Source organism: Muntiacus reevesi, chromosome 1 (genome assembly GCF_963930625.1).
Source record: "Muntiacus reevesi chromosome 1, mMunRee1.1, whole genome shotgun sequence".
Lineage (NCBI taxonomy): Eukaryota > Metazoa > Chordata > Mammalia > Artiodactyla > Cervidae > Muntiacus > Muntiacus reevesi.
This window is the reverse complement of record NC_089249.1, coordinates 181,443,356-181,452,771: the sequence shown is the minus strand read 5'-3', so window position 1 is coordinate 181,452,771 and position 9,416 is coordinate 181,443,356. Positions and strand designations below refer to the sequence as shown.

General features: G+C 47.1%; 1 pseudogene; it reads right to left on the bottom strand.

Moving 5' to 3' along the window:
- Positions 1-3,158: 3,158 nt before the first annotated feature.
- On the bottom strand, positions 3,159-3,645 carry LOC136165224 (transmembrane protein 230-like; annotated as a pseudogene).
- Positions 3,646-9,416: the final 5,771 nt, after the last annotated feature.

Below are 9,416 nucleotides of genomic sequence, written 5' to 3'. Positions count from 1 at the left end.
TGCACAGGGGCAGAGCTCTGCAGACCTATGGATTGATGCCCATTCGTGCCACTGTTGGTAGAATGCCCCCCTCGCTCTGTCCTGCCATGGGGGAGTGGGTCAAGGAACACAGGGACTACCCACAGCGGTTTGACGAGAATGCTGCCATTGCTTTTCTGCTGCCACCTGACAGGCTGGGGACCATCTGGTGCTGGAAATGGTTTCCTCACGTGAGCTGGTTGGTTTTATAAATATGCCTCCTCCGTTCAACCAAGTGTCCCATGGCCAGAGTTAATACGGACAGGAGGAGTAGATGTTTGCAGTGTCCAGACCAACGTGGTTTGTACCCAAACTGCAAGGAGTTCCTGCAAATTTGTGAAGAGCCAGAAGTGCCTGGAGTTACACAGCAGAGATGTGGACAAGCAAGTGTGTAAGAGGAGCCAGAGAGCTCAGCAACCCAGGAGGAGATGCTTAAACTCCTTAGTCTTTGTAGCAGAGAAGTCACATCCCCACAAGCATGATGACACACACGGGTTGATGGAGATGGGAAAGCTACCACGTGTTGTGACCTGTACTGCTGCAGAGTTCTTCAGCACTGCTGCCAGCTGTCGTCAGATTGGGGTGTCGTGACCCTGGACCCAGTCGCCCGCTCCCAGGTGGTGGTAGTCTTCTCCAGGCCCACAGGGGGATGCACACTTAGGTATCCTCTGCACCATTGTCTTGGGGTAGGCAGGACAAGTGCCAGTGCCCCTCCATGGGGGAGGTGGAAGGTCAGACGGGGGTTGGAGGCTCTAAGTATGCTGAAACCCTGAGATAAAGAGATACAGAACTGCTGGTCACAGTGGAGCTTAACGGCGTGTGGCTGTGGCACCATGCTGCAAACAGTGAGGTATAAACCCGCATTTTACGTGTGCACAGGGAACACTTCTGGTTGGAAGAACACTTCAGGCTGGTAAATGGAATCCTTTAGGGTAGTTTCCCATGGAATGGGGAATAGCAACAAACAAAAGGTAACGAACCAAGGTGACACACAGGACTGGGATGGAAACTGAGAAGGGGAGATTCTTTGGTCATCCTCAGACCACTCAACTCAGGACTTCCTGTTAGGAAAGGAAGTTGGATTCTGGAGTATTTCAGGTCACTTTTGGGTTTCTGCAGAGGCAAGCTAGTTCTTCAACTAGCTCCCTACCAAATCTGGGTGTTTAGGTGTGTGAAAGGAGCCTTAGAAGTTTTGGAACATTAAGGTGGTATGCATGCTGGAAAAAGTTGGGGCCCCTTGCAATAAGTGAACAAAGAATAATGTGCAAGCACTCTGGTTTGATCTTACAGACTTTGGGTGTGTCTGGCTGTCTGCCTCACTCGGATTTCAGGCGACTTTCCCCCCTCCCCCCCCCCCCCACTTGTATTCTCACGCTGACTCGGGAGGCTGTGCCTTCTCACCTTGGAGTGTCTTCATTTCTTTTTACCTGTCTGTGGAGACCCAGCGATGGCAGCTTCAAACCCCTGTACCCTGGATGTCTGAGCTTCATTCGCCCTCAGGTGTGGGAGGAGTGGAGTCAACAGTTCTCCCCTGGGGTTCAAAGATGGCCTCAGGGCACACCTAGTGTTTTCTCCCGGAAGGCTGGTGCCTGGGAGGAGATAAAGGCACAAGTTGGATGACAGTTGAGGCACCCCAGTCTTTGCCAAGTCAGGTGGTACAAACGTGAGGTGCTGCATTTCCTAACAGAACCTTGAGCAATTTGAAGATAGATAAAGATCCTTAAACCTTTTTGTTGTTGACATTTTAATTTCTTTGGAATACAAGTCATTTTTTGCAAGCTAAGAGGCAGATCAAGCTAAGGCAGTCCAGTTCTCTAGAGATCCAGGCCAATTAGGCCAATTCTTAAAATCTTTAGCAGAATGACATTGTTGTAGGAAGGCCGGGGGGGGGGGGCCCAAGGGCCCCAAGAGCGGGCTCTTGTCTAACACTTGGAAAAGAATTGTCTGAGGAGACGTGCTGAAAAGCAAGAGACTTAATTGGAAGAAGGCACCCAGGTGGAGAGCAGCGAGGTAAGGGAACCCAGGAGAACTGCTCTGCCTCATGGCTCGCTGTCTCGGGCTTTTATGGTGATGGGATTAGTTTCCGGGTTGTCCTTAGCCAATCATTCTGACTTAAGAGTCCTTCCTGGTGATGCACACATCGCTCAGCCAAGATGGATGCTAGCAAGAGGGATTCTGGGAGGTGGTCAGACATGTGGTGTCTCCTTTTGACCTTTCCTGAACTCTTCTGGTTGGTAGTTCCATATTCCTTTCCAGGACCTCCTGTCATAAAGCAACTTGTGAATGGTTACTAGGGAGTCTGGCCAGGGTGGGTGGTTTCAGTCAGTGTGCTTCCCTAACAACATCATAATACAAAAAGCTAACAACAGGGTTATAAACTCTAAGTAATAACCATTCACCTATATTTTTTCCTTATGAAACAGCCAGAAGTCTAGTTCATAAGGGCATGATATACATAACATCTTGATCCACACAGGACAGAGTGATCCAGATTATATGCTGGCCAGCCTGTCAGTGAGCCAGATCAGAGCTGGCTGAGGACTGGTGAACAGAAAAAAGTGTTTACATTTTGAAAATTTGCTCTGAGGTTTAAGAAATTCCTAGTTGTTAATAAGAAAGCAGGAAATATAGATGCACCACACTGATATTTGATTTTGCCAAGGTCTTCCACTAGAACACAAAGTTAAGAGTATGAAGATAAGACACTTATTTTCAAAATAAATTAGTAATAAGAAATCTGACATATTGTATTCTTCCATTTGCCACAAGAACATACTGACCATGAGGACTATTTAAAAGAATGCTCAACTATAAAAAGGGTGGTGGCAGAACACTTTCCACTACAGAATAACTTCCCACTTTCCCATACAATTAATACTGCTATGATGTATATTCATGCGGAAAAACCTGTCAGGAACTTTTGCCAGGGCTAGGAAATGAAAAACAGATAATGCCCTGTTAACAGTTACTTGTGAGCTTAGTTAACATCTTTTAGGATGGACCGGTAAAATCTGACCACTGTTTGGTTAAACATCTGCAAACTGCAGAACTCCTCAGGCCTTGGTCATTGTTTCTGCTCAGTGTCTTAAAGCTGGGTTCAGTTCCATCTGGGACTCTCTTCTTCAGGGCTGGGGTGGGTGCTAGTCATCAAAGTCTGGAATGTCATTGTGAGAGTATCCCCAGTAGCCTTTGGGTGCACAATAAGCGATGCGCAGGTGTTAAAATCCTGGCAAGAACACCAGGATGCCTATGATCAGAATAGGAACTGGCAGGTCTGCACACCGCCCCCCACACCCTCGCCCCCAACCCCAGCTCCGCCTTTTGTAATATAGTCTGCCAGCAGGAGGGAGTCTATGCTAATGAGAAAGGCTCCAATCAAAAACTATTGTAGCAAGCACAATGGCCTTATATGGGATCTTAGGAAGGCTTAAGTGTTTCCCACAAAGAATACCTTTAATAAATTGGATCTCGTTACATCAGAAAAGAAGGAAGATTCCCACAGTCTGCTGGCTTTAGTAGTTAAGTTTCTCCCTGAAGGTCAGTGTAGCCATCAACTGTACTAGAGAGTCTTGAGTATTTCACTTTGCTACTGGGAATTCCAGTAGCCAGGTTGGTAGGAGATGGCATCGTAACACGCTGACACAGAGGTGACCCGGCTGGCCGCGGGCTTCGGCTAGCTCACGGTTGGCTGCTGGAGCGCCCCAGGCCTCCAGGTCTTTTTGTTTTTAAAAATAACCTTTTGGACTCTTGGGGTTATTAAACCTTCATTCCTGTGCTAGTGAGTCACTTCTTCTTGATAAGCAAGTCCTTCAAATACTTATAAAACTTTTTATTTTAGAAATGAAATATGCGTTAAACATTGTCATAAATACAACAAATGATCGAATAATCAGTTAGAATTAAATTTTCACAGGCGATGGCATTAATTAAGGAGGAAAGGAATCTCTGGAAAAGGCAACCAAGAGAAGTTGCTCATGTTTTGTGAAAAAGAATACGCAGGTCTGAGAAGTCAAAAGAATACCTAACAAATAGGTTATATACACAGACTCATGTCTCCTATTTGTCAAGAGTACAAGACTATCATCTGGTAACATTTCTCAATCCCACATCTTGGATCAACCACTGAATTCATTCAGTGCGGAGAAATCTCTTCCTCCGCACAAACAATCTCTCCTGGTTGCTTTCGCCTCAGACTCCTCTCTTGTTAATTTTAAAGATTTTATCCTCATGGTTAGGTTGCTGAACACCAATCCTCTCTCCGGAGACCGAGCAGGTCTGCAAGGGCTTCCCCTGCACCTCCACCCGGGGCTACGCTGAGCTCATGGCTGCCCGAGCTTCTGCGGAGACCTAGCCACCTGCGCGTCCCGCCCACTTCCTGGGGTCTGGCGCGACATTTTATGGCAAGATCAGCTGGTCTTGGGCTCTGAGTTTCTGAGGCTCCTGGAAGGCCTCTCTCAGGCCGCCTGGGCACGGTCATCTGTCCCCTTGGGGCCAACAGCACCGGAGGAAACTGGAGACTGAATAGGGATCTGAGGAGTGTAGCCGAGCAAAACGCCCATCCCACCTCCTTCCAGCCAGCAAAAACAAGCCCTCTGGGCCCTGGGGACACAAAGGTAGGAAGGGCGTACACAAACTGGCTCTCCGCAACTTATCTCATAGGCTGTATGCAAATGAAGCGACTTTTAGGTCTCGTCTGATTGGACAAGCTATAGGGCTTGTAGTGGAGGAGCCAATGGGGCTACGAGGTTGCAGAGCGCTTTTATCCTATTGGCGGTTGCAGCATGCAGTGGCGTACTCCTAGTATGAAACCTATTGGCCAGCGGCACTCCTAGAGACGTCTGGTTGTCAAAGTAGGGAGGGGCGGCACGCGCTGCCTGCTGTTGGCCTTCCGCAGAGGCGAGGAGCTGAACAAGTTCCTAAAGCCACATGGTCATCGGTCAGCATAGTATCCCTTCCAGTATCCAGGCGGTGCTGCTGCAACACCAAAGGGCCCAGTGACACCAAAGGCTCTTCTCAAAGCCACTCACATGGCCAGAAGAAGAGCTGTGATATATCACTTCCTCTTTCCTCTATCCTTATCTCTCCTAGCCTCTGTGCAGCTGAAAGATTGGTGCACCAGCTGGCAATGCCCCTGGCCCTTAAGTAGGAAAAGTGTGTATCACCGTTGGCCACAGCAAGCACTTGGGGCCTTGGCCATTGGAGCTCATTTTGTGCCTTAGTCCTAGACAAGAATGGCTGCAGGGGATTAGAGGCACATATGGACACGGGATATAGAACAGGTTTCCCTGGGGACACAGCCCAAGGTGGCTTAGGGCCCTCTGGCTTGCAGCAGGCCTGGTACACCTGGGCAGAAGTCATCCCTGGGAAAGAAATTGGCTCAGTGCCAGGCTGTCTGGGCTCTACCCTCCTACTGCTTCACATAGACCTCTACTGCAGAAGTTTCTTTTTTTTTCAATGATTCCATCTAAAACATAAAACTTTTTGTTAGCTTGTGATGGGGTTCAGGGTATGCTACAGCTGATCATAGCACCTTGACATATTGAATATTTTAAGCTGAAGGGGTTTGAGAAAATGGCAGAAACAAAAAGGTTACTCTGATCTCCCTCTACCTCCCCCTTCTCCCATAGGCCCTTGTTGAAACATATCCTCCCAATACCCAGAAGAAAGGAAAATCCTTATCTCTGAGAACAAAGGAACTCTGACAAGAACCTGAACACACAGGCTTTGCTAAGTTTCCTGCTGTTCACCACACTTACCTCACCCTCCTTACCTGTCATATTATTCACAGCTCATCATCAAACAGCATAAAATATTTAAGGAAAACCTTTCCATTCCCTTTCACTCACTTGCCTTCTTTTCTCCGTTGCCATCTAAATTATACAACTAAGAACCCCAAGTAGGCAAAGCTACTGGTCCTTCAAAGTGACTGTGGCTTGAAGGAAGACTGAGACAAATGACCTAAGAGGTGAGACCAATCCAGTCTCCTGGAGTTCTGGCCTAGAACTGCCTGTGGAGTCCGTGTGCCCTGTTGGGATATGGGAGGCAAAGCAAGGGGAGAGAAAAGTAAAGACAGAAAATGTATGAACTAACAGGATGATCTTTTGTGCAGAAGGACTGTTTCTACTAGGATGCAGATACTACTATCCAGGCAACCTTCCTCTGTACTGATGATTTCCAGTCCCTGGTTACGAGTGTCTGAGCTCTTCCCAAATCTTCTCCTCACTTGGGATAAGTGTTGGCTGATTTTGAATTTGGACAGAGCCTGAGAAGTTTGTAGGTGCTTGCTTGCCAGTGCTGGGAATTAGCTAAGAAATCTAGGAACACAGGGGAATTCACCAGCCCATGGAAAAGAAGTCTTTTACAAAAAACCAAAGGACATGAAGATTCATGATCAATTGGCTATCCTGTATTGTCTGCAAGCTGAGCTCTGGAACACGGGATTGCTGTACCGTTTGTATGTATATATTAGGTCTAATTCACAAAACATAAAGTTATCCATTTAAAAGGGAACAATTTGGTGGCATTTAGCACATTCACAATGTTGTGCAACCACCACCTCTAATTCCAAAACATTTTCATCACCCCAGACGGAGCTGTCACACTCCACTCCTCTCTCAAGACCAAGATACATGGGAAGGTTGGAACTCAATAACCCTTTCTTTCCTGGGATGTTCCGAGAAGCTCAAATCGCTCAAAAGGGAGGGCACTAGAGAGAAAACCCAGAGCTTCACAGCATGACCCTGAGGGTCTCAGACAATGATTATCATTCTGTTCATTTGTGTTCTCATTAACAGGGAGGGTAGCTTTCAGGCCTCAGCTTTCGGCCTGCTTCAACCTGAGCTGTCTGCACTATGTCAACTTTGCATGCCTGTCCAAACAGCAGTCATATCCCGGAGAATCCCTTAGGTCTGAGAATAAGCCTGGCTCTAGGAAACACTTGTCTGTTCTGAACTTTGAAAGTGTCCTGAGTGCAGGAACTTCTCTCCCCGTAGAATTTGCAGTGTACTCTCCTCTGACATGGCATGTGGATGTGTGTTCACAGATGAAATAAAGTGCATATTTTATGAAAGACAAGAAAAATTTAGATGTAAAATTTGTTTCCTGCCCCTTTGGGCCTCCTCCTTCTCATTCAGTGTGTATATGCAAATGCATTAACTCTACCTCTTTAGGAGATAACATTCCTTCTTAACCTCATAGGGGATCATGATGACCCACTTCTTGCTTTGTATCTGCACATCTGGATTGTGTAAACTGTCTTTATATCATTTAACATATACTTTTATCTCAAAAACTGTGCTTTGACGGACTTTCTGAGAGACTGGCTCCCAGGTTACAATCCTTAGATTGGCTTGAATAAAGTTGATTATTTTTTCATTGACATCACCATCCTAGAAACTCTCTGAACCCTGTCTTTTGGGTTTTTATGAAGGCTTCATTACATAGGCATGATTGATTAAATCATTGACCACTGGTGATTGATTCTATCTAGCCCCTCTCCCCTGACTGAAAGTCAAGTGAGGTGAAAGTCCCTCAGTTGTGTCCAGCACTTTGTGACCCCATGGACCATACAGTCCATGGAATTCTCCAGGCCAGAATACTGGAGTGGGTAGCCTTTCCCTTCTCCAGGGGATCTTCCCAACCCAGGAATCGAACCCAGGTCTCCCGCATTGCAGGCAGATGTTCTGCCCGTAGTCCGAGTCCCTGGTCGGGAAAGAAGACTCCTTGAAACAATGCAACTCGCAATAGGGGAATTTATTACTGACTCGAGCCAGGGCCTCCTGCCCTCACCAGGTGTGTGAGGATGAAAGGCCCCGGGCCCCAATTCTCTCGGGTATTTATTAGGTCAAAACAAGCAGCAGGTAGTTGGCGCAAGCGGATTGGTTACACAGTGGGTAGTTGGCGTAAGCGGATTGGTTACACAGTTGCAAGGTAATTTTTGTTGGCCCTACGTGGGGCTTTCAGCTTTCCCCTGATAGGTTCCCTTTCTTCTGGCTAGGCATATGTTGATTGGCTGGCTCCAGGTAGCCTGATAATTATGTTACCCCGGGAAGCCAGGCCTACTCCTAATCTAGGCTGCCTGCCATGGCGTTAGCCATGACAGCCTCACAGCAGATACTTTACCTGCTGAGACACCAGGGAAGCCCCTGAAAGTCAAGGGGTGCAGCTAAAAGTTCCAGCCCTCTAATAAACATGGCTGCCATTGAGTCTGACAACCAGACTCAATCCTTTGGTGCTTTCCAAAAGTCACCTCATTAACACCTTTAGCCTTTTCATCACAGGAACGTCTCAGGGTTTTAGGAGCTCTATGTTAAAAATGGGAGGGTCAGAGACCAATATATAGTTCTTATAATGTTAGACTCCTCTTTGCAAATTTTATGTGCTCTTTTAGGAAAAAATTTTTAAACTAACAGAAAAGTTCTACTGCATGAATTAGATCATGATTCTGCCCTCCTGTAGACACAATTGGGGCCTGCATCCCTTCTCCCTGGACCCCTAGAATAGTCACTTGCCCCTCTCTCCTGATCCTTTCTCCACAGGGCCGCTCCCCACTAGGCCTTCCACAGTGTCTTGCTGCTTCAAGAGAACCTTCATAGGCCTTTCTGGGCGCCCCTCCCAGCACTTTCTCTACCACAGCACACCACAAACTCCTCCCCATAGTTGCCCAGGGATCCCCGGCTCCAGGCTCTTGTGGTCCCCTCTGTTGCGGGAGTGTCCACTGCACACACGCTTCTCCTGTCGGTCTCCCTCCCTAATGAACTATAGGCTGGTAGGCACTGAGAGGCCCATGTCATTCCCTGCTTGGCACTCGGTTTGTCCTTCTCATGTGCTTGGACCTTGGAGGCGCCTGAACCTTGCATCCACTGAAGTTCATTCCCGGATGTGCCTGTTCCCTTGCTGACCTGGGCAGTGGTCTCCCACAGCACCTGGCCATTACTTAGTAGACTTGATTTGGATAAGGAGGGGGCCCAGGGTTTTTCACAAGTGGAATGTTATTCATTCTTGAAAAGGAAGGAAATTTTGATACATTCTACAAACCAGGTGAACCTTGAGAACAATATATTGAGTCAAATAAGCCAATCACAAAAGGACAAATGATTCCACATGTATGAATAAGGCCCCTAAAGTAGTCAAAGCCGTAAACAGAGAGAGATCCCAGGGGCTCAGGGAAGGAGGAGTCATTTTTAAATGGGTGTAGAGTTTCAGCTTGAGAAGATAAAAACATTCTGGGGATGGATGGAGTGAGAGTTGTACAACAATGCGAATGTACTTAATGCTGCAGAGTTGTATACTTAAAAATGGTTAAAATAGTAAATGTTATGTATGTTTTACTTCAGTAAAATAAAGGTGGCACAAGATACATTTCGAGGTTCTTCTCCATGACCCACGTTTTGAGTTGG